Here is a 25,520-nt window from a genome sequence, read left to right as displayed (position 1 = left end):
TGTTAATTATTTGATTGTAAAGCACAGTGGGGCGTCTGTGCCTGAAGAAATGCCTCCTGTGCCTTTTGAGTGACTTCTGAGTAAATCCTCCTACATCTCCCTGGTGGGGCAGCCTCACTGGTTAAATGGAAAGGCAATCCTAAAATTCACTCTGTGCCTCAGGTTTAGCTTTTATTTTTTTCAGATTCTGTTCTGCTTTAGTGTGTGGGTCTGGGCTTCACATTCTGGGATGGTGAGCTCTGTGCACAGAGCGGGGAGACAAAACAATTCCTGCTCCAGCTGGGCACCAAGGACAAATGATCCAAATCTCAGCCCAGGAGCACAAACCCCGTGGGCTGGAGAGAGAAAAACAAGCAGGGTGGGACTTCATGGGCTAAAGCTGGGATGGGACAATGAACTGCAAGATGCAAATGGAGCAGAACTGATCCCAGGGAGAGACCCCGTGCCCGGCCGTGCATTTTGGGGCCATTTTGGTTCATCTTGGGTGCAGCCCTGGCTGGGCTCTTGTGCTGCCCAAGGTGCATCCATGGAGGCCTTTTAATAAATCCCTGCTTTATTCTTTATCGCTGTCCAGTCTCTGCTCTAGGTCAGCCTGCACAAGGCATCAACTCAAGGTTGGTCAGTGCACTGAACCCACCCTGCCCTTCATTTCCAGCTGCTGCCAGCTGGATTGTGTCCCCCAGCAGAGCCCCACAGCCTTGGCCCTTCTCCAGTCCATACAGGCAGCCCTTGTTTATTGGGAAGGGGGGATACAGACATTCTAACCATGGATGTCTGCATGGAAGGGGTTTTTTTACCTTCCTTTAGCTGGTTTTTACTCCAACTTGCTCCTTGGCATTGACTGTGATTAGGAGGTGCAGCATGGTGGCTTGGGTTTGGGTTTTTAACAGGTTTTCAAAGGTTCAGCAGCAATGTTGGACTGTCAAGAGCTGTACCTGTGTCAGGAGTTTCTGGCCATCACCATCTGATGACACAGAAGAGAGGAGTCTTCCTTAAGTTATGCTTTTAAATGTCATCAAGATAAGGGAAAAATTCCTGCAATCTTGAATGAAAGGTTTTTTATCCTCACTGTCTCACAGTCATAAGCATTTATGATCATAACAGACAGACACACTAAACTATTGCCTTTGCAGCATTAAATTTTACAGCTGCTGTTGCAAAATCTGCTCTTCAAAGTTGTTGGAATTTATTAAGTCGAGGGTTTAAGGGCAGCTACTGTCCAGAAAAAAAAAAACCAAAACAAAACAAAGCAACTAAACCCCAGCAATACAGCCAGAAAATGATTAAGACAAGGCTTAGGAAAGCTTAGTTCAGTGTAATTGCCTTGTCAGAGAGAGGAAGGGAATGTCATGTTCATGCTGCTTCCTCTTCCCCTAAATCAAGAAATGGAATTAAGTGAAACTGATGCAATCAGGGCTCTGATTTGGCTGTGTTTGTGCAGCTGTGTCAAGCAGTGGCAGCTCGAATCTCTGCCTTGCCATGACACAGCACAGGCTGTGCAGGAGGCAGCTCCAAGGAGCTCTCCAGGACAACTCTCTCCACAGAAAATTTTACCCCTTCTCCCTTTCTTTCTCCTCCATTTTGCCTACATTAAGCACTTTGCATGGTAGTGTTATATCCTATAAGATGTCAGAAAATATGCAAAAAATATTTACATTTTTTACAATAAATATTTACATATTTACAATTTTATACAGCAAATCTACACATTATATTGCAGTTTTGTTGCCATTTCCCTAAATTCACCCACTAGTTAAAATCAAGATAAAAATCTCCATTAAATGGAAGGGCAGGGGATCCTTTCTAAGCACCAATGTCCTCCCAAATTCAAGGTGCAGAGGAATGAATCACAAAGAGAGGAGAGCAGGGAGGTGGCCTTGGCAGCCAAGGGGACAAGGTGGTGTTTTGTGTGGTGGGGGTGACCAGAGGCCCACATGCTGGGGAATTCTACACAGAAGTCATCATTAGGAAGGAAATAAAAACTGATGATACATTTGATCAAAAAGAGAGGAGGGTGGTATGGGATAAAACTGTTGATTGCTCAAGGGAAACCTTGAGACAGTCACAACTCCTTTCAAAACAGCAATCTGAGCACCCAAGAGAGGAGATTGGTGTTGCAAAGCTCACTCTGTGAATAAGAAAACCAATTTCCTTCACCAGACAAACACAAGGACCACAGAAGTCCTGCTCTCCCTCTCCTGGGGCTAAGCCTCATGGGGTAAGTCTTCCATACAGCCTCCCAATTTGCACTGGTGCCCACCAACAGCGGTCTCACATGACATTTACAAAATTTCAGGACTTTTGACCAATTTAGAGGCACTGAATAAAAATAATTTGTTAAAAATATAAAAATAATTTAATAAAAATAATAAATATATAATATATAATATATAATATATAATATATAATATATAATATATAATATATAATATATAATATATAATATATAATATATAATATATAATATATAATATATAGTATATAATATGGTATATGTTACATGTTATATGTTATACGTTATATATTACATACGACATATTACATATTACATATTATATATAATATATTATATAATATATTATATATATAATATATATATTTTTATATATTATATATTATATTATTATATATTATATCATATTATATTATATTATATTATATATATTATATTATATTATATTATATTATATTATATTATTATATATTATATTATATATATTATATTATATTATTATATATTATATATGTTATATTATTATATATAATATATAATATATGATATATATTATATGATATATAATATGTTATATGTTATATGTTACATGTTATACATTATATATTATATATTACATATTACATATTATATATTATATATTGTATATTATATATTGTATATTATATATTATTATATATTATAATATATATTATATTTCATATGTTATAAATAATTTCTGAATCTGGAACAGGAGTGCAGACAGCCACAAGCTCAGGAAGCCATGCACACCCAGCAAGAGAAGGATTCAGTTTTGATGCTCCAACTTGCATGCAGACAGAAACCTGTGCAGAGTGGTTTCACTGCAGCTGAAGGAGAACCTGTCCCCAGAGGAAGCAAACCTGACTGAATTGTTCAGGAGGGCAACATGGTACCAGCTAATGGCAAAGAAGAAGCACCAAACAGGCATTGGGTTAGCATAAATTCATGTCTGAAGAGAAGTTTAATCAAGGCACCAAGGACATGACAGGAAGAATGTCTCATTTTCTATAAATCAGCTCTTGATGACTGGGGTAATAAATGAGATTTGGGATTTCTTAAGGAGCTCAGCCTGTTTAGCTTAATGAGTAGAGAGTGATAATTATATGATAGGCTGTAAATATGTACCTACAGGGGAGCAGAAATCTGATTAGAGAAGGCTCCTTCACCTACCAAATAAAAAAGTCCAATTGTCTAGATGAAGCTATAAACTCAAACTAAAAATGACATGCAAAGTCTGAAATGTGAGGATAGGTAAATATTACCAAGCTGTACTAATGCTGAATTCCCATTTCTTGAATCCATTAGGAAGCTGTAGCAATGGAACAGTGGATTTCCTACTTCTGGTAATCTTAAAACTAAAAAAACCCAAAAGTTATGTTTCGTTGTTGCTTTGTAGGGTTTTTTTAAAGTGGGTTTTCCCCAAAAATAAGTGGTTTAAACAAGATTTTTGGGAAGGTGGATTGTGTTGTAGAGATGATTACCCTACATAATCCAAACTCCATGTTATTTATAATCTTCAAATCCCCCTTTTGTACAAACTCATCTTTTTAAGATGCTTAGCAGGGTGTATGACAAAGTTAAAGGAGTCAATTTTGGTGGGAATTGCTTGTTGAAACATTGGTGGCCCCTTACCATGGCATCCTCATGGAATCCTCACTTTGAAATCACAAATGTGTGTGAGAAAAAGACCCAGAGCTATGCAGAGCAGCACCAGTAAAATGACAATGTTCTGGAGAGATTTTTCTCAAGTATATATAAACAGAAAGAAACTGAAATGATTCACATGACAAAGGGAAATATCTGCAGTTGAAATTAACTGTCACATCCATCAAATCTTGGATTTAAGCCTGGCACTTTACACTAAGCAAGAATTGCTTCCAGATTTCCACCAGTCACGAATTGACAGTCTGGGCTAAACAGACCATAATGCGAGTGCTAAGAGAATTCTGATGAAATTGGACAAAGAGTGAAGAGAATTCTAAAAGCTCCACATCTGGTGGTTTAGAAAAAGAAAAGTTTCAGAGGAAGGAAACTTAATCCAGTCCACAATTTTGGATTCCTGTGGACGATGCAGTCACACACTGGGATGGAGCAATGGCACTGCCCACTCACAGTGGGAACCTCTCTGGGATCTGCCTTAATTATTAAAAAATCAGGACAGAGATCCAATAAAAGACCATTTCTGCTCCTGTTCTCCCTCTCCACTCAAGGCAGGATAGAAGAACGTTGCTACAGAGTCTGGAGCCCAAGGGTTTGGGCAAACATGAGTGACCATCATTGGGATAATATGAATTATATGTCCACAAATAAAAGTAGACTACCAAGACACAGAGAGAATTCCTTGGGTTATTTCCACACCTTATTTTTGCAGCTTTTCAGAACAGCAGCAGAGTTTGGTCACTTCTAACAAACATAAATAAGCCTTCTTCTTAACATGGTTTAGATCAAAAGCAAACTGCTTTTGTTTGGTGTTTTTTGGTGGGAGAGAAGGATTTCACATCTGAATTTTAGGGAAACTGATCTGAAATCTCAGGTTAAAGGCACTCTTCATGAGATTTGCTTCCAGACTTGAGGCATTATTGATTGTGGAGCAAGGTTTAAAACCAAATTAGATGCAGTAATTTGCCCCCAGGAAAATTGTGTGCAAAAGATATTTCTCCAAGCAAATCTCTAAAGTAAAAAAAAAAAAAGGGAAGGAAAAAAAAGAGGAAACAAAACAAAATAAATCCCCATTGCTTAATTAAATATTTTCCTATGTGACAACAACTTTTTCTCTTTAGAGAGAATTATTCTTGACTTTGATTGTGAAGAACACTGGTGGAGGAGCTCTTGTGTGAGCCACAGCAAGCAGCAGCAAAAGCATAGCTAGGATTTTGCAGGGTTGCTGAGACAGTAGTGAAACTGCTGTTGTGTCATCTAGGAAGACAAAAATGATGCACTTTTCACAAATTCAGGCAAAAATGTGACCACAGTCAGATTTTGAGAAGGAGCATTGTATCAGACTGAAGCTCATTTTCTACCCTAGTACACTCTGCTGCATTTTGGGATATTTTCTAACATATCTTTTTCCCTCATCTCCCAGAATTGCATCAAACCAGTCAGCTTACAGCATTATACATCAACAGCCAAGGAGAGAAGAGGGAATAAGACATTTCTACCAGCTCCATTTGCAAAGCTCACATGAATGAAAATCAAGCACTGTGGTGCTTCTGAGCAGCCCTTGACTGCTGAACCCTGGAGCTTTAACTTGTCATTTAAACAGTGGGGTCACTGCTTATGGAAGCAGTCATGTCTCAGCTCTCTGGAATTTGAGGAGGGGGGAAAAAAGTGAAGTCAAACTCCCCTTTTTCTGTCTCAATTAAAAATGCTATGATTCCCAGGGTGAGAGCCTGTTGGGCAACACCTTCATGGCATTTGCTTTTCATTCAGCACAATTAAAAGGTGATTTGCAGCAATCCCTGCTGATGAGGGCAAGTTCCTCCCTGCTCACTGCCCCAGGCACCATCCCTGTCTCTTGGATGTCCCTAGAGCATGCTGCTGTTAGGGTATGTGTGGGGGTACCAGTCGTTGTTTTTTTTGAGTCTCGATTGAAGGCACTTGAGACAGTAATTCATGTTCACACTCAGCTGTTTATTATTTCTTATCAGTAAAACAGCCTCACTGCTGTGACTTCTGCAGCTTTTCATTAGAAGGCACAAAATGGCAACAATCTCTTGGTACAAGGTCTTTTAAGACTGAACTATCCAATGAAGAACTGACACCTGGATTATTTTCCCCTTTAACCCAATAACTGATCCCAAAGAGCTGCAATGGGGACTTTTCTGCCCAATTACAAAATGCCACCCAAACCCATGGAGAAGAAGGAAGGAGAAGCATGAAGAACAAACCCAGGACAACACCCTGTGCCCTCCATCTTGCTGCCATCCACAACATACTAAAAATCCCAAAACCTCAATTTCTCACCAAGTGATGCACCTACACTGCTCTCTATAATCTATTTCACACTTTTGTGGATTCTGGTCTATCTTGAAGTCTGGGAAACTTTCTCCATGAATGAGGGTGAAAGTCAGTGCATCCCTGGGGGTCAGGGCACCCCAGAACAGACACAGAAATATTCACTGTGCCCTGGGCTTCCACAGGTATGAGCCATTCTTTCTCAGGGATTTGGGAACCTCTGCCCCAGCTGGCAGAAAATCCCACTGGAAGGAGCTCTGGTGGGAAGGGATTGGCTGGAGAAGATTCCCACTGTGGGCAAGGCACAGAGACCTGTTTGGAGGTGGCCTTGGTAGGAGATCCTGCATCTGGGAGCTGATGGATAAAGAGAGGGCAGCCCATGAACCCACGGGGGGCAGCTGCAGCATCACAGAGCAGTTTGGGTGGGAAGGGACCTTTAAAGGTCAACCTGAACCCCCAGGAGGGAGGTCCAGGGAGGACACAGAGGAATGGGGGCTGAGTGGGAGGAGATTGCTGTGGCATGTTAAAAAGGATGGGGAAATGCACATGGGTGCTGCCCAGAAGCAGCCCAAGCCCTTGGATTTACCCCTGCTCTGTCCCTGCTCCTGTGGGCTGTGGCCTCAGCAGGGACAATGCAGCACACCCAAGCAGAAGGCAATTAAACTTCCTCCTGTACAGCAGCAGGGACTCTCTTTGTAGCTTTAGAAAGCTGCTCTCCAGGGCTTAAATTGAACTTCAGTCTACAATTGAGCAGCACTATGGGGGCTCTGCTCTCAACTGGAGTACCTGGGAATTACTGCAATGTAAATAATAATTTCATAATATTCATGTAAGCCTGTTGTTGGGTTGCAGAGTCACACATTAGAGTTTAACATGCCTGGCATAAGGCTGCTCACTCATAGTCTTGGCAGAGGGAGGAATTGGGAGGGCTAAATAGCTATGAAGGGGTTACTCTGACATTTCTGCTGAGAGTAATATGGGTTTCACTGCCTACAAACCATAGATCCATACGGATGATTCTGCTTTAAAACTGGCTTTTATTCAAGGTTCTTCAGAGAATTTCCCTGCTTTGCTTTTCAAATGTAGTCACAGGAGGAAAGGAAAAACATATCTGAACAATTTCACTGTTGAGGGATTTTTTTCTTTAGTTTTGCTATAGCTGCATATTATTTCCCTCCTTTGCAAAGTAGCTTTGAAATACAAAAGCTAAAAAGGGCAGGGACCATTTATTTTTATTTAGTATTACTATTTACTGCAGAGACTTTATAATTTGTATAAATTTTCCAGGTGCAACCATGGCCTTAAAGAAGTCAATAATAACTCTCCACTGCCTCTGTGGGACTGAGTGAAGGGAAAGCAATCCAATGGTGGGATATTGTTGGTGTCTCCTCTTTTCCAGAGATACTACTCAACCCAAACCCAAACAAACCTTGGCTTGACTTTTGGTTTTATGCCTGAAGGTCACAAGTCTCAGTTTTGTTTAGGCTGCACATGGACCTGCTTCTAAAAACATTGGGCTCTTCCCACAAGTGCATCTGGTGTCTTATCTCTGATGCCCAGGAAATGAGCCTCCCCCCTCCTGTCACACTGCTATGTTGAGAAGGAGATTTTGTAATACACTGAGAGTAAAAACCATGCAGGACTTTGTTAATGCAAAAGGAAGATCTTGCACTGGGACTAGGAATAAAATTCTCCAACAGGGTTTAGTTCATCCTCGCGCCAAGAGATACTGAAGGACTGCTGGAATCAGAGGACTCCAGAGGGCACCAAAGTTATCAAACTGCAAACTGATGGATGTCAGGATGATATATGTTGGCCTTTTGCTCACCTGTGATGGTGACTTTCTGGTGGCAGATATTCCCAAATTGGAGTAACAAACTAGAAACCCATCCTGAACTGCAGGGACTGCGGGTGTAATTAGTAAGATTATATTTCCACACTTTGCCTGTTTTGCATCAAAATAATTTTGCATTAATTTCTCTGACTGGTTAACTGCTGTTTTTTCCTTTTTCTAATGAGTTAGTTCATCTAGTTTGGCAAAATACACATGCACATTCCAATTTCTGCTTATTTACAGCCCTGATGGTATAACTCCATAAATGGAGTTATAAATGTCCAGCTTAATTTTGTGGTGAGTTATATGTGGTGGAGGCCACCACAAGAATTTCATTAGCCTCAACTCTAAAGCAGTGACAGTAATTGCTGTGAGGCTATAAAGATTGAGCAGGATGTCATAAAAACACAACAGTGCCAATAAGAAATGTAAATATTTTTGATACCTGCAGACCAGTTAATCCATACAGGCAATGTATCATGTTCTATATGTTTGTAAAATGAATCTCTGTGCATCCTGTTGGCAGCAAGAAACTTTAAACTTTAAAATTTGACTCAAACTCTCAGCAGGTCACCCATCTCCGAAACTGCAGCATTAATTTGTGCTGCTAATAGTGACTCAATAACCCATTGAAGAAAACAACTACCAACAGTGGAAATGTTTGAGTGGAGGCTGGGTGACAACCCACAGTGACACTCACAATCTTTGCAAAAATGACCTGTCCAGAACCTCTCTGGGCACCCTGTGCCAGGGCCTCACCAGCCTCACAGCAAAGAATTTCTTCCTAATACCTGATCTAAACTTCCCTCTTTCATTTTAAGGTCATCCCCACTTTGTCCTATCACTCCATGCTCTTGTGAAAAATCCCTCTCCAGCTTTCTTGGAAGGCTGCAAGGCTGCTCCTCCTTAAGATAATTTGTGCCCTTCAACAGACACCACAATCTCATCACTCCCTTCTTCTGAAGGTGTGTCAGTGGTACTTCTATACCCATCCTGTCCTGGCAAGTCAGTCTCTTTTCCCTAAGGTAGCAAAGTGTCCTCAGAACGTTGAAAATGCAGGAACTTGTTGCTAGCTCCAAACCTGCCATCCTACTGCAAGCAGGGCAAGCTTCTTAATGAACTGAGAATTGATTATCTGAAAAGTGGTGATGAACTGAGAGTTGGTTATCTGAAGAGTAGTAACTTAAGTGAGAATCCAAAGTTTTGTCTCACTGTGCCATGTTAGAAATTAGGTGGGGGCAGAAAGAATGTTTTTAGAAGGTTTTCATTTTGAGTTCTGTGTGTGTGTTTCTTTTACATACTGTAAGTTAACAAAGTTTTTTCTCTGTATTCCTATGTTAGAACCTGCTTTGCTCTATTTCTAGTCACATCTCACAGCAGACATTAAGGAGAATATATTTTCATGAGAGCACTGGCATTGCACCAGCATCAAACCATGACATTTTTGGTTCCCTGACCAGGAAGCGAATTTTAGGCAAGTGATAAAATAAAACTGTGAGATAGATCAAAGAAGAATAAGAGAAAAGCATGTATTAAGTTAAAGTAGATTGATAGTGAAAATGTAGAGATAGAAGTTTAGTGAGTTATTGTTTTGAGTAGAAGTATGTTTAATGTAATTTTGATAATAATTTTAGAAACGTGTGTTCTCAGAGGCAAAGGGTGAGTGTCCTTGTTTGAAAAGAAAGTGAGTTTTTTGGGAGTGCTCAGATTTGAATATTGGCACCTGGTGTGGCCACTGAGGACATGGTGCTCCACACATGTGGGCAAACCTTGGTGATGTTAGAGACCAAACACCTCCATTTCAATGTGTTTCTGAGCCACCATCCTCAATGAGGCACAGGCTGTGTGACTGCAGCTCCCAGAGCTGGCATTAAGGAAAATAAACCCTGCTCTGAGAGAAGCAGAGCTGAGGAAGCTCAGTTTTCTATGGCCTTGCATCCTACATATTTTCTCTCTACTCTTCACACAGTATCCCCTTCTACCTTCCTTTATCTCCTGAAAAGGTGAATACCTTGTCTCTGATATCCCCAGCATCCCTCACAATCTCCTCATCACTACATCCCAGGGATGTGCTCATCCTGCCTCCAACCTCTTCCCATGTACCAAGGCAGGGGCAGTTTCTGTTGTGGCCACATCTGTGCAGATTTTTGGGATATCTGGCCACAGACTGGCCCTCCCAAGGCCAAACAGACCCAGGGGCTGCCAGCACAGGCTGCAGTCTTTCCCAGAGGAGGACACACATGGGAACTTCACTATCCCTATGTCTTCAACACGCCTCTCAAATTCGGGCAAAACCGGTCGGTTTTGAGGGGCAAATTGCCAGATAAGTGTGACCTCATGGTCTTTAGGAGACCTGTGGAGAAATCAGTAGGGTTTTTGCTGTTATGGTGGTACAGCTGGGCAGCACCAAGGCCCAGGGCTGTGGGACATCATGCAGCCAATCCCTCTGGATTTCTTTTGCCTCTCCTGTTCTCCTCTTTGCTATAAAGCTCCAATGTCCATGCTAAAAACCTGCCAGACCTCTGAGGCCATGGCTGCACAGGCTGCCCTGGATGTGATGTCTGTCCTTTTGGACCAGCCCCTCAGGCAGGGCTGACTCAAGTGTCCTCACAGCCTCCTGAGAGACAGAAACTGGAAGCTGATTGAACTGCAGGGAAAAAAAAAGGCAAAATGGGGGTAGGCATGGCAGCATTAGAGCTCATGGCAGTAATGCTGAAACCAGCACCACTTGTAGGAAGTAATTTGTCTGACAGGCCCTGAATTTAGGGTAGGGGCCACTGCAATCACTGCTTGAAACTGAGGTGATAATCCTTGACCAGGGGGAAGAATCAACCAATGAACCAACATAAAACCCAAAACCAAAAACCCCCCACAAAATACAAGAAGCCCAGGGACATCTTAAAATATCTGCTGGGAAGTGGTAGGGAGACCAAGTGTACACAGCATGTCTGCCACCAAGGAGAAGTTATTCCTACATGGAGATTTGTAACAGGAATAAGTCTGGTTGGAATGAAGCATGAATGGAAATGTGTTTCTGAAATCACCAGAAAAAAACCCAGCAGAACAAGGGTTAAAAGAGCAGCCTCTGCCAGTACCCAAGGTCAGCCAGATAGCTATGAATGATGCATTAATGAAGATGTTTATGCCAAGAGCAGAAGGTCTGTGCTCAGATAAAGGCACAGCTAGGATGGCTCCTCAACAGCAGACCCCACAGGAGGAGGGCAACAAGATTATAGAGACCTGTAAGAATCCCAAAAGAGGGAAACACAAAGCACAGCAGGTTTTGCTAACAGTCATGAAGGATGAAATGAGCAAAATTCTGAGGCAAAAAATTGCTGGCTGTAATTTCTGGCTTCTAAAAGGTATTAAAGGCCCATTCAGACCCAACTGGCCACCAGCAATGAAGAGGAGATGCCTGTGTCTCTCATCTCCCTCAGACATCACTCTGGGCTCTGCTGCTCTGGTTTCCTGCACCTGAAAGTGTGGAGACAAACAAATAAAAAGGTTCATAGCTCTGAAACCTCATCTGCTCACAGCTCAGCCCCCTCACTCAGAGTTTTATGTGCTCCTGAAAGGATTGCACTTACCAGCTGATTTTTTTTCATTAGCATTTATCTTTATCTGAAGTAGCTGAGCAGGTGGAAAGGTTTAACAGTTGGTGCCTTTCCAAATCCATCTCCCTCATCTTCCAGGTCTTCTCTTCCTCCTCCTGCTGCTGCTTTGCTGGAGTGGGTGAGCTGTGTCCCTTGTTCCTGCTTCTCCTCCATGACCCCAGCTACAGACACTGTGTTGGGCAAGTGTCACAGAAATGGGGTAACTGATCCTTTGCTCCTGACTGATCCTTTTCTCCCAAGCATTTCCCATTCCTGCCTTCACCTGCTGACAGCAGCAAAAAAAATGGAGCAGCAAGAAGCCAGAATTCCATCAGGATGACTGAAGCATCAGGCTGTGACCTGTCAAATCCCTCTGAAACCTTCTCTTATTTTCTTCAAAACAAGCACTTCTGCAGAGTCCCTTCTTATGTTCAGTTCCTTCTCTGTTTTGGCCTAACTCTTACTAATGCTTAATGTAATTTCCAATATTCCATTCATATAAGACATGAATCCTGTTTATTTGGTTATCAGTCATTTTCCTGCACTTAATGGGTACAGTGTAATCATGGATTCAGTGGCTCTTCTCTGTTCTTCAGGAAGTGAAAATTCAGAGCCATTAGAGACACAGCTTTCATCTTGCTGGGCATCTCCCCATATCCCCATTAATGCAAGGCATGAAAGGGTTTTTTTTAATGAAGGAGTTAAAGCAGAGTCATGGCATAGCTGGAGCAGGGCAAAGGTATTTAGCAGAGCTCAAAACTGCCAAAATCCACTGTGCTGTGCCCTGCTGCTCACCAGAGTGACCCACAGCTCCCTGGGTTCTTCATGGCTTTCTCTCTCTTCCCTCCTGCCCTTGGATAATCTAGAATTTACCATCTTTCTCCTCCTTTTGCTGGAACTATGCCATCTCCCCATCCCTCCCTGTCCTCTTGAACAATTCCGTGACTAATTTGGGACCTTGCAGTTTCCTGCCCTACCTGTAAACTTAAGCTGAGGGTTCCTCTTGCTGCCCAGTGGAGTACAACAGTGAGGAGATGAGCCCAAGTCCAGGCAGAAAATCACCTATGCAAATCCTTATTGGAGTGCCTGCTGGGGGATGTTATCTCTAGATCTGTGCTGCAGCTTCATTAAAATTAAAATATTAGGAGCGGGGGAAAAGCCTCCTGATTTGATCCCACCTTTTTCCCAGATTTGATTTGTGATTGTGTAGATTTTCCCAGATTTGCTTTGTGATTGTGCAGATTTTCCCAGATTTGCTTTGTGATTTTACCACCCATCTGCCACCCCTTTGGGAAGAAGAGACAAATAATTCAGCTGCTGTTTGGTCTGCAACCAGCATGAGCTTGCAGAAATGTGAGCAGCCTGGTTGAGGAAAAGGTTGTGTAAGTGCAAACTTCTGGTTCACAGTAGTCAGCAAGAAATGGTTTATGGCTTTACTTGCCAGGGGCTTTGTAGGAACAAGTTCTGGCCTTGAAAATTCCTGTTTCTGCTCAGAAGAAGAGGAGTATTTCTATCACAGCAATGATAGACATTCCTGAAAAAAAATGGCAACTTTCCTATTTTATCTCAAATATTTATATGTATGTGTGATAATACATCACTTCAGAAGAAAAGGTTGATAAATATTATAAAACCAGGGTATAGCCAGGGCTCAACTTGGACCATAATGCCTCAGCAAACTGAAGGCACTTCTACCTCCTTTTATCTGAACCTGTGTAAGTTCTGGAATAGTTCAGCTACACAATAAAGTTACTGAGTTCTCATCATCCATATTATCACTCTGGACCAGGCAATCATCTGTGGTAGCTCTTAAGATTCTGGCTAAACTGAGATCTTTTTCCCTCACATATTATTCACATTGTACGGAAGGAAAAAAAAATCTTTGTGCTTCTCCAATATTTCTTAGAAGGTGAGAACTCCTCTGGACCACAAAAGAGAAAATCATCCTTTCAGCACTCACATATCTGGAATAATAGCACAGATATTTTCTTTCTTGCAACTGTTTTACACCATGTGTTAGCAAACCCACACAAGAGGAATTGCTTCTTCAAAATATCAGAGACACAATGTGGGCTTGCTGATACAATGAGAGACATCTTCTGTGTCTGAGGGGTTGGTTTTCTTTCTTTTTTTTTTTTTTTTATAACTGCCAAGCAACATTTGGATGCTAAATGGGAGAAGTCTGGACAGAATGTTTTCTGCAGCTGAGTTGTTGGTGGCTTTGCTATTGTAGAAATCACAGGTGGTCTGCAGGAAAGTCTCTGTGGCAGAGGGTCAGGGACATTAAAAATCCAGAACACAAACATGCTCTGCCTCCCTCCTCTCCATGTGCTACACAGAGAGCAACAGAATATTCCACATTCATTTGCAAACCAGATTTCTCTCACTGGAGACTCACACAGGTGTTGCTCAATATTTTTTAATTAAAAGTCTTCTTTACTTTCTGGGAAGAAAAAACCCAACCAAACACCGAAAAACCAAACAAGCACCTGGGCAGGATGTTTCATTTCTAGCAAAACTAAAATGTGCCTATTTCTCTTTTCCCCACTGGTTTTTTTTCCATTTACTAAAAGACATTGCTGTGTGCATGTATTTTTCTTCTTTAAGTAAACCAAACCCACTCAATCTCAGCACCTTTAATCACCCACCAGTGACCTGGTCTGAAACCATTGATTTACACAATTTGGCCATTTCACAGTTTGAACACTGAGACTATCAGAATATTTCTCAGAATGAATCTGTGCAACCCACACACAATTCTCTGAAGAAAATGAGTACTTGGCTGCTCCAGCTCTCATCACCATCACAGAAAACTTCCCCTTCTACCAGCTGGGTTTCCTCTGTGATCAGGTAAACTGGCACCTCAGAAAAGTCACTATCTTTTGCAAAATTATATTCTCTGCAGAGAAGATAAGGGTTTTTTTCTTCAGGTAAAGGAAAATTATGAGAGACTCATTACATAACTTCTGAGTGTTTTCTCCAGTACAGATAATTTTGTCTTTAAAATGCATCAGGAATTAATTAAAGCCTAGAAAATGAACATTGGCATGGGCCAGAGGGACTAGCCTTATCATTTACATTTTAAAAATCCCCAAAAAAACAGAGCAGAGGTAAATCATGTATGGTTTTGCTGCATATTATGGAACAGCAGAAACATTTCAAGATCCTGCTGAGCTGGGTAACACCAGTGAGAGGGACACCAGGCAGGAACCTTGAGACCCAGCAGGATCAGCCTGATCAGTCAAAGCAAAACACTGGCACTGCTTTCCTCCCCTCTGGGAAGGGAAAAAGCTGTGTTATCACATTTGCCAATGTGAATGCAAACCATCAGGCCTCATGCTGTAAATGCTCTCAGGGATTGGTGGTGACCCCTGTTCTGACATCTATTTATTCTCCAGAGCTCTCTCAAACCGCTGAAAAAAGTAAAGTAAAATGTGAAGCAATGGTAAAACATTTCTGCAAAGTTTTTGGACTCTTGCAGAGATGCCACAGACATCTTTTATGGAAAATCCTTTTCTAAGGATTTTTCCTCCTGAGAAGCTGAGAGGCCTCAGGAACAAAATGTAACCAATGGTTATCTGCTGCTGTGGAATGCAACAGGTGCATCTGGGATTGGTCTCATGGGGTTGTTTCTAATTAATGGCTAATCACAGTCAGCTGGCTTGGACTCTCTGTCTGAGACACAAGCTTTTGTTTTCATTCCTTCTTTTTCTATTCTTAGCCAGCCTTCTGATGAAATCCTTTCTTCTATTCTTTTAGTATAGTTTTAATGTAATATATATCATAAAATAATAAATCAGCCTTCTGAACCATGGAGTCAGATCCTGGTCTCTTCCCTCATCCTGGGACCCCTGTGGACACTGTCACATTGAGAGGATTCCTGAAACAAAAAACCTGTGGCTCTTGGAAGCAATTCTTCCAGCCTCCAAAACCACTTCTAAAAGCATCCCAGCTCCCCCTTCAACCCAGCCCAGTGCTGCATTGAACCACCCCAGTCAGTCCTGTGCACTGTAAGGTCAGATAATTTCTTTTTGTTTGCCTTTGCCTTGAGGTGGGATGTTCAGAGTTGTGTAACTTCTTCACCTGCCTCAGACACCACTGTTGACAGCATTTTTTGGAAATAAGCATGCTGAGAAACTCCTAATTGGCTTTCATCTGAGAAATGAGACTCTTCTGCTCCCTTTATTCTTCTCTGTATACCTCACTGGTTCTTCTGAGAACAAAAGCAAAATATTTGTCTCATTTTGGTGACAAAGTGGCTGTATTTATTTCTGTCCTGCCCTGACCATGTGACAGACCCACTTCTTCACTTTCCTGATGCCAAAAGTATTTAATAGTGGGGTTTTTTTCTGGGTTTTGGTTGGTTGGTTTGTTGTTTGTTTGGGTTTTTTTAATATTTTTATTAATATCCTTTGCAATATCTATCTCAACTTGGTTCTTGGCCATTTGGCTGTTATTCTGTCCTGCTGACCTGAGCCTTTTGCTAAACACCTTTCCCCATTTACTCAGATCCAAACTCCCCATTGTCATGAAATAAAAGATGCAAAAACTTTCAAAGCCCACTCTTCAACTGAGCTTTGGAGCACACCATGACAGCCAACTTCACAAAGATTTGCCCTTTAAAATCAAAAGCATTGTTGATAAGCCTGTTATTCCTTTAATTCAGTGTGATGAAATCACTTGATCCAAAGTTAATTTCTTAAACTAATGTATTATGATATCCTTATTGTTCACCAAATCAAAATTTCAGTGTATCCACACAATTTGTTCAGTGGCTGTGTGGGAAATAATAAATTGATTTTCACTTCCCAGAATATCTGGATCCTACTGCAATTACCAACATGTACCTTAATCTGTCAGGTTAGCAACAGTTCTCAGTAGTATTAATCCATACAATCCTGGGGAAACAATTTGCCCCATCCAGGTCTAAACCTGGGGATATTTCTTCCTTGGAACTTCTCCAGCAAAGCCCCAGAATTCATTCTAACACTTCCCTGCATCCCTAAGGTGATATGGCTTAATCTAAAACTGAATTGTTTGCCCCTTTTCTCTATAACTACTTTTTATTGAGAGTTCTCTATGTTCTACATATTGGATTTAAGTTCCTCTAGATCTATTTCTTATCATATTAATACATTATAATGATCCAGAACTTCTCTGAGAGGAAATCATACAAACAACAAAAATCAGTGTGGAATTACACACTCACACTCAGTGTGTGTGTGTGTGTGTGTGTGTGTGTGTAACTCACTCACAGAATTATTGGAGGAAAGTCTCTCTGTCAGACTTATTTTTCATTCTGGGCATCCCACAGTTTTTACATCTGGATGCATCTGAAGTCACAGAGCTCTTAAGAGGCTGCACTGAAATTTGAGGATTCAAACCAAACTTGGTTAAAAGGATAACCTGCAGTGTGTCTTGGGAACCCATCTGTTTCTGACTGCTCCTTACTCCTCTCATCATGCACACAGCACTCTGTGTGCCCAAGATTTGCCTCAATCACAAAGCATGAGCATCACTCAAATGCTGAAAATCTGAGTTTGGACCTGGACATGATTGGCACAAATCTGCCTTTCCTTGAGCTGAACTGAGTCTCAACCCCCACAGAGTCGTGCTGATCTGAACAGAGTCCTGGATGAGTAAGGCACTTTTCAGAGTAAAGGGAAATAAGGACAGAGGGGGGATGATTTAGGCAAGAAGAGACCTTAAAGATCATCTCATTCCATCCCCCCTGCCATGGGCAGGGACACCTTCCACAAGACCAGGCTGATCAAATCTGTTTTGTTCACACAACAGTGCTTCATCCCTTCCAGCTATGGAAATAATCTGATTTCAGGAGGCTGAAGCAGCACAAATAAAATGTTACTGAATGGGGGAAAAATGCAGCATGAAAAAAACCCCTCAAACTCAAACCCCTTTAAAACAAAAACATTGATTTCAAGACTAGACAAGGTAGCATCTAATGACCACAAATGCCATCAGACACTCTGCTTAAACAGGATTTCAGATTACTGCTCTTGCTTAATAAGAGTCATAAATCACTGAACCTTAACAGAATAAACAAAAATATCTCCCATTCTGGAGACAACCTGCAGCAAATATTGCAATGGAAATACTGTGAGCAGTTGAAATCTTTTCCTCAGAAAATGTGTTCTCTCCTCACTGGGCAGAAATCACACTGAAAAAAATGCAGGAAAATCAGTGGTGACCCTGTGAGCCTTGACTTTGTGGTGGTCACAGTGCTCTTCACAAGCCAACAGCCCCAGTTAAAGCACCACTGAATTGCAAGAAGAGGGGGGAAAAAAGAAGAGAGGGAGGAAAAAAACGACCTTTGAGTGCTGCTGGGAATGACAGTGCAAATTTGTCAGGGTGGGATGCTCTGAGTGCAGGGACAGGAGTGGCTGCTCCCCCTTGTTCAGGGCACAGGGCTGACAAAGCACCCAGAGCCCTGGGCAGGGGCAGCAGCACTGAGGGACTCAGTGCCAGGAGCAGGCAGGGCAGGGGATGGCTCCTTATCACATCTCTGAGTCTGATTTCACATCCCCTGTGTGTGACACCTCCTCTCTCCAGCTGTCTCTGTCAGACTGAACTCTGGCTTTTTCATTTCTACTCATACAGCAATTGCTTCAAAGCTCTCACCAGCTCTGCCCCTTTTTTCCCTTTGATTTTTCTGGCTCTCCTGACATCTTTCCTGCAGAGCCATGAGCAGCCCAACGTGAACCTTTCAGTGACAGCACATTATGGGTCTGCAGAATGGCAAAACATCCCACTTCACTCCCTCATTTCTTTCCTGCTGCTTTTTAATTATCCATTTACCTTTTTGACAGCTGCTGTGGGGTTAGCTGAGACTTTCTTGAGCACCAAGATGGTTTCCTTCAGTGGCAATTCTTCAGGGCCCACCACTGTGCATGCAGAGTTATGTGCACTAAATTAAGTCTACTCCTCTGCACTTGATAACACTATCATCCATTATTTTATTCTTAAGCTATTCAGCACCCTGAGATCTTTCTGTAACTCTTCACAATTAGTTTTCATTTCGATTACTCCAAGTCACTGAAAGCTTTAGGCAAGTTTTGTCACCTCCAATATTTTTTCAGTCCCTTCTGAGTACATGGAGCTGCCACCACACATCCCTGAGTGACCCTGGGTGGTGACATTGTCCTGTTGTGCAGCTGACAGGTCTTCCTGCCCTTAGTTTCTTGTCTTTAAACTGGTTGCTAGTCCACAAGACAACCTTCATCAACCTTCATCCTAATGAAAACTTAGTTTATTTAAGGAAGGGACTTCACCAGAAGCTTTGAGGTGTCCAAGTACATGGATTTTACTGCATCAACTTCATCTACGTGCATGCTGATTCTCAAAAGTCCCCTTAACAACGGATTTATGAGCCGTGGTTTCCAAGCTGTGCTGACTCTTCTCCATTATTTTGTATTTCTCCATATGCCTGCTAATTTTTATTTTCATAATTCTTCTCACAAATGAAAAAAAAAATCTTCTCTAAAATGAAAATCAAGGTTATGTCTATGAAGTTGTTTGGGCTCTTCTAGGGACCTTTTCTGGAGTGGGCATCACGTGTCCCCCTTCCTCTGACCTTGAGGCTAATTTAAGCAAAGCCAATTTCAGCAGTAGGTTATTCACCACAGTTAATAGTTTGGCAATTTCATATCAGAGCTGCTCTGAAGCTCCTGCATGAGTGCCATCTGGTCCTGTTGATCTGTTGTTATCTGTTTTAGTGGTTTGTTTTAAAAAGGCTTTTAATGTCATTTCAGTTTGAGACCTTTCATCAGATTTGCCCAATTAAAGTTTTCAGTGTGGCAACTCCATTGACCTCCTAAATGGGAGCAAACACCAGGACAAATAACCCATTTGGCATTCCTGCTATTGCTCTGCCTTCCTTTTACACTTTGATCATTTACCAGCTATACTGAGTTTCTGACTGTGACCTTCTGTTTCTGACATGTTTGAAAATTTTCTTATTATTACTTAAATGCATTTAGTGTGCTGCTAGCAAGAACCTTTTCATTACCCATTGCTTTTTTATGCTTTTACATTTCCTTTCCCAGAACGTGTATTCTCTTCTATTTTAGTCATTTGTAACTTCCCCTCTATTTTGTAAAGTAACTCTTTTCCTGTAGTTTCTTTTACTTTGCTTTTAACTTTAAAAGTATTTTTTGAACACAAAGTACATCCCTACTCTGAACTTCCAATGTCAGTAAGTGTGTCTGTGGCACCTGCAAGCAATTTACTTTTTTTAACTGTGCTGTTGATCTCTAAAATGTTTTCTCATTTCCACATTTTTGTCATTTCTGGAGCTCTGCACTGGGGTCTTTGTGGGATTTTTTTTGTTTCCTATGGACATTTCCTGCATTTTGAATGTGCTGTGGTCACCCTGCTCAGATGTTTGGGTGACACTTGCCCACTGCAATTCTCTGAACCAGGCACTGGTTAATCTCAGCTGTGTTCCCTGTTCAGGTGCTGCAAAAAGCACTTTTTTTATGGCACCTGCCAATATAATCTCTGCCTCATCCTTTCTCACAACCTTCACCCACTCTGCAGGGCATCACTGAGACCTCCAATCTCCTTTGTTTTCTGCCATTTCCCACTTTCTCATTGCCCTTGCCATTTCTCAGCCAAGCTCACCAGCCTGGTCAGGGGGCTGAGAGCATCCCTCTGTCCTCCCTCTTAGGCACAGAACTTCAGAGCACAGAGATTCTTCCTTACCTGTGTGCCACAGATGACTTATTTACCTGGTTTGGTGCCAAGCCTTTTTTAAACACAGAGTAGCACAACTAATCTGCAATTTCTTTATCAGTTCCAGCCTACAGCTGTGCTATTCCATGGCCCATTTTTTTCTAAGTTTCTGCTATGTCCATTGCACCAACAACTTAATTTAAAAGTCAATCCATTTTAATTAGGAGCCTCTAGCCATTTAAATTTTGTACTCCCAACTTTATAGAAAAGCTGGCATTTATTTGTTCTTGGCTTTGATAATATTTGGATTTTTTAAATTCATGATTGCTCCTTGCTGTGCCTCTCATCAAATTAAGCAGCTTCAGCCCCATCTTTTTTAGTTGCTGCTGGTTTTTTGGGTTGGTTTTTTTGCAAATAAGGATGTTAGTGTGCATTGTATATGGACAGGAAAGATCTTCAGGTAAATCAAGAGAGCTACAGGATGTTTGGTCATGAATACCTAAAAAAAGCTGGTGAGCATTCTGCCAGTGCCTGGCTCCTTCAGTGTGAGCTGTTACACCTTTGTGATGTTACTTATTAATTAAGTTACTTAGTAATTAAGTTACTTATGAATTAAGTAGCACAGAGCTGGGCAAAATCAGTCATGTCAAGAAGCAAACCAAGCAAAGCAAGGATACAGCTCATGCTTTATCCTTAAAATGGGCTGCTAATGAAAACCTGCTCACAAAGTAGAGCTGTACCCCTGAGGTCTGTGCTCCCAGCAACAGAGCCTTGGAAAGCTGGCAGATGCACAACAGGGACATGAGGAGAGCTGGAGAGCTGCTGGTTTGACAGGTCATCATGCTAAACAGGAGTCAGAGTGCTTGCTCAGTCAGAAAATCTCTCTGGAGTTGGGTCACTGAAAAATAAAAAGGATTAAACGTCCAAGGAACCCCACTTAACACCAGAGACACGATCACCCAGCACTTGCTATCCTGCCAGATCTCATTGCCCCAAGGTAAAAACATATTATTTACCCTTAGACAACAAACCCTACAGGTTTTAACAGATTACTCTCTCTCCAGCAGCAGGAACTTGCTTTGTGCACCATCTGTCGCCTCTCGCCTGCGTGTCAGCCTGCTCCCGCCGTCCTCACCAATTATTCACCTTCCCTGTCACCACCACAGCAGTGACCCTCCCCCTGACCCACAGCCCACCACAATGGGGGCTGAACAAACACCAGATTATAACGACAGCCTCCCCCTTCTCCTCCCCCAGCCAAGTTTGCAAACTGTGAAGAATTGAGGGGTTTTTTACGGGTCAGCGCAGCGCGGCACGTAACGCCCTCTAAATCATGCAGCTCCTCAGCTGGCCTTGACCAAGCTCAGCCTGGGATGCAGAGGGCCCTGAGAAGCTCAGCAAGAGCTCAGGGTGGTTGAACCCCATGGGTGATGAGGTTGTTCTGCTCAGGAGCAGCAGCAGCTCAGAGCTGGCCCTGCTGTGGTCACAGCCCACCCAGCTGAGAGCACAACGCGCCCCATGGTCACACATAGGATGAGAGGAGGCCACCAAACACATCAGAAAATCATCCCTGAAGTCCAGTTATCTGCTCATTGTCCAGTCCATTTCTGGATAAAGAGACTTTGTAGAACAGATTTGTGTGTCTTTCCTGGGCATGGTTCCTTATTGTGAGGAGAGTTATGGGGAAAAAAACACACAAAGGGATGGATGTGTGTTTATTAACTACTGAGATTAGGTAATGTCTACCAGCAAGTACCGTGACTCATAAAATTTCATTAAAAATCTCAGGAGTTGGCAATAAAGCAGTTTTTTATGGAGACAGAGGAGCTGAACCTGCACCTTAACACGTTTTTCACCCTCCAGTAATGAAACGATTCCTCCTTCGGGTCCAGACCCTTGTGTGACCTCCACAGCTCTGAAATTACTGACTTTTATAGAGTAAAAAAAAATACAGGGGAGAAAGAGGAAAAAGGGGGGAGAAATAAAGGAGCTGACCTTGTCTCATCCCACCCATCCCAAAACAGAAATATCTCCGTGCAGAAAATCCATTCCCTGGGAGGATTCCAGCTCAGAGCTCTCAGGGATGTGTGTGACCCAGAGCCCAGCCATGGCTTTGGGTGTGGAGGAACTTTCTGCCAGCACAGAACAAATCTGCTGAGGGACCTTCCTGGAGACCACAACAAGCAGGGCTTGCTCCAGGCTTTAGAGCTGCCCTCTCTCCTGTGGTGAAATTCCAGCCCCAGAGAGGGGCTTGGCCCAGCCCTGGTGCTGAGGGGGTTGTTTAATTGTAGGAGGATGTTTAACTTCCCTCCCCAAGCCATCATCCTCCCAAGTGCCTTGTAAAGAGACTCCTTCACATCTTCATTTTTATGGCCAGACGTAAGTACAGATAAATTAGAGTCTTCCAGTTATTATTTCTCATTAGTTTTTAATTCAGGAGGAAAAGCTCATACAGTCTGTTAAATGCTTTACTCACTGCCTTGCTGAGACTCTCATCTGATTTACTGATGGCTTGTGAAGACTTTCTCATTGATTTTTCTTTGCCCTTTCACTGTATTACTCTAATACAGGAGTAAAAAGATTAACTGGGATTGGTGGGTGGCAGGATGAATGTGCTGGCAGAGGAAAGAGAAGGAGAAGACAAAGCAGCTCTGGGGCCACCAAGGGATGTGTTTGAGGCACCTCATAGCTCTTATCATGTACTTTTGAGAGCCCATCAATGAGAGGTGGGAGGCACCATGAACACAAAAAAATCCTGTAAGTAACAAAAAGGAAAAGAGAGAAGTCAGACCTTCACTTTACTGAAATGAATGATAAAAGCCTGGAAAAAATATTACAACCCTTCGAGGCAATAAAATCAGAAAATTAAATAAAAATACATGATTAAATAAAAATACACACCAAAATGTATAAATATATTTAAGGCTCATAGCTTTACATCCTAGCTGTGGTTGTGAGGGGAGCATGAGCCATTGAAATCACCCCAATGACAGAGTCACCAACAAAGGAAGAGACAAGGGAAGGACCCACTTGGGACACAGAAGACAAACTTGAAGCAATTAAAATAGATATTTCCTCCACCTGGAACAGGCATTGATCCATACCAACAAGTCAGGAAATCAGGGGAAAGGGGGAGATTTTTAGATGGAGGTAGAGAAAAGTAAGGCAGTGCATTGCAATTATTGAACCCTCTGACCAAACAATATTGTTTTCCCAGACTAATTAGTATTCCATGCATCACAAGTAGCACTGAAAGAGAAACCCCAACTCTGACATGCCCTCCACTTCAAGCTCTGGCTATTTATAGCCTCTCCATTTTCCAGAGTGCACCAATTACAGCAGTTCTGCCACAGCCTCTGAGTCTCAGCAGAGCTGGGAGGGGAAGCTGGCCAGAACACACAATCCTGCAGCTTTTGCCCTGCCTGCCCCCTTAGTGGGGGGCATATTTCACCCCAAGGCTTTCCTGAGATAAAGGAAGCTTTGTCCAAAGCCTGCAATGCAAACAGAGACCTGTCCCCTTGGCTTTGGCTCCGACTCTGCTCTCCAGTTCTTGCTCTCCATGGCTGAGCCCATCTGAAGGCTGCCAAGAGCAGCTGATGGGGAGCCAGGCCAAGGCAGCTGTTCCAGAAATCTCCTTTTTCTCCCCCTGTACCTCCTCACTTCCTTGCACAGCCCTAGAGATGGTGCATGGGGCCAGGGCAGCTGCTGGGGCAGTGCTTGAAGCTTCCTTGTTAAAACAAAACTGGAGAGCTGTGAGAATGGCAGGAATTCTTTCTTATCCATACCCCAGGCTTTGAGACACAACTGAAAGAGCTTTATGAATAAAAGCCTGGGGACAGCTTCATTTTATCATCTTGCTCCTCAGAGAAAAGCAGCAGATCCTGATGAGGGGCAGTAACACTTCCCAAGGAGAAACACAACTTGCTGCTTCTGACTTTTTCATCCATAGGACTGACCTCTGTCTCAAAGGCAATGAGCTTGGCTCTAGACTCTGTGATTATTTAGGGTATATTCACTTTTTTTTTCTGCAATGTTAATATTTTCTAATATGTGACCATGTTTCTAATATGGGAAAATGTGACAGTGTTCACAGGGGTCTGAGGATGAGGGAAGAGACGAGGATCTGACTCCATGTTTCAGAAGGCTGATTTATTATTTTATGATGTATATTACATTAAAACTCTACTAAAAGAATAGAAGAAAGGATTTCATCAGAAGGCTGGCTAAGAATAGAAAAAGAAGGAATGATAACAAAGGTTTGTGTCTCAGACAGAGTCCAAGCCAGTGTGACTGTGATTGGCCACTAATTAGAAACAACTCTATGACACTAATTACAGATCTACTTGTTGCATTCCACAGCAGCAGATAACCATTGTTTATATTTTTTTTCCTGAGGCCTCTCAGCTTCTCAGGAGGAAAAATCCTAAGGAAAGGATTTTTCATAAAAGATGTCTGTGACAGGAAAAGTGCACACAAACAGCCCCAGTCTGCAGACCTGTGCAAACCAGCTGCTCAGCAGCACCATGTCCAGCACATCTTGGAGGGTAAAATACATCTGTTTCTTCATTATGAGGACAACTACTGTTTTTCTCCTACTTTCAGTGCCCAGAGCACCCCAAAACCTGACTGTGAGCATTGGAATTCATCTTTTTGTAGTCAGTTTTTGGGGAGGCATCCCAGTCTTCACAGCAGGAGGCAGCTTGCCATGGAGCCTCAGTAAAGATCACCACAAAATACTCAGCAGCAGTTCTCCAGATGTAATATTTGGCAACAGGCTTTTTTAGCATTCCAGCTCACTCCAGCCCAGAAAAATCTGACTCCTTTCACCAAATAATTGTTAATTTGAGAGAGCCTCTTATGCTCACTTCATTCAGCATTTTGTGTGCTATTCACTTTGGAAGGACATTTTTCTTCTTTTTGCAGATGGAGAATCCTGCAGCCAAATAGTTCTGGATGTTATCCCAGGCCTTTTCTTCTCCCTTCCTCATTCCCCTTCTTCCCTACATCTTCCCCAGACTGAAGCAGACTTTGCACAGATTTGGAGGATTTTTAATAGTGTGTTTGAAAAATAGGACTGACTCAGGGGATACAAAACATATGCAAAGATGTGATGATTTCAACTATAAAATTTTGAAATCCTATTCCATGCCTGCATTAATTTGGTTAAACAAGTTACCAGTGTTATCTGTATTCC

The sequence above is a fragment of the Agelaius tricolor genome, unplaced genomic scaffold (assembly GCF_023055355.1).
Source record: "Agelaius tricolor isolate 1412-34295 unplaced genomic scaffold, bAgeTri1.0.p SCAF_7, whole genome shotgun sequence".
NCBI lineage: Eukaryota > Metazoa > Chordata > Aves > Passeriformes > Icteridae > Agelaius > Agelaius tricolor.
The sequence above is the reverse complement of the archived record's forward strand: the minus strand, read 5'-3'. Positions refer to the sequence as shown.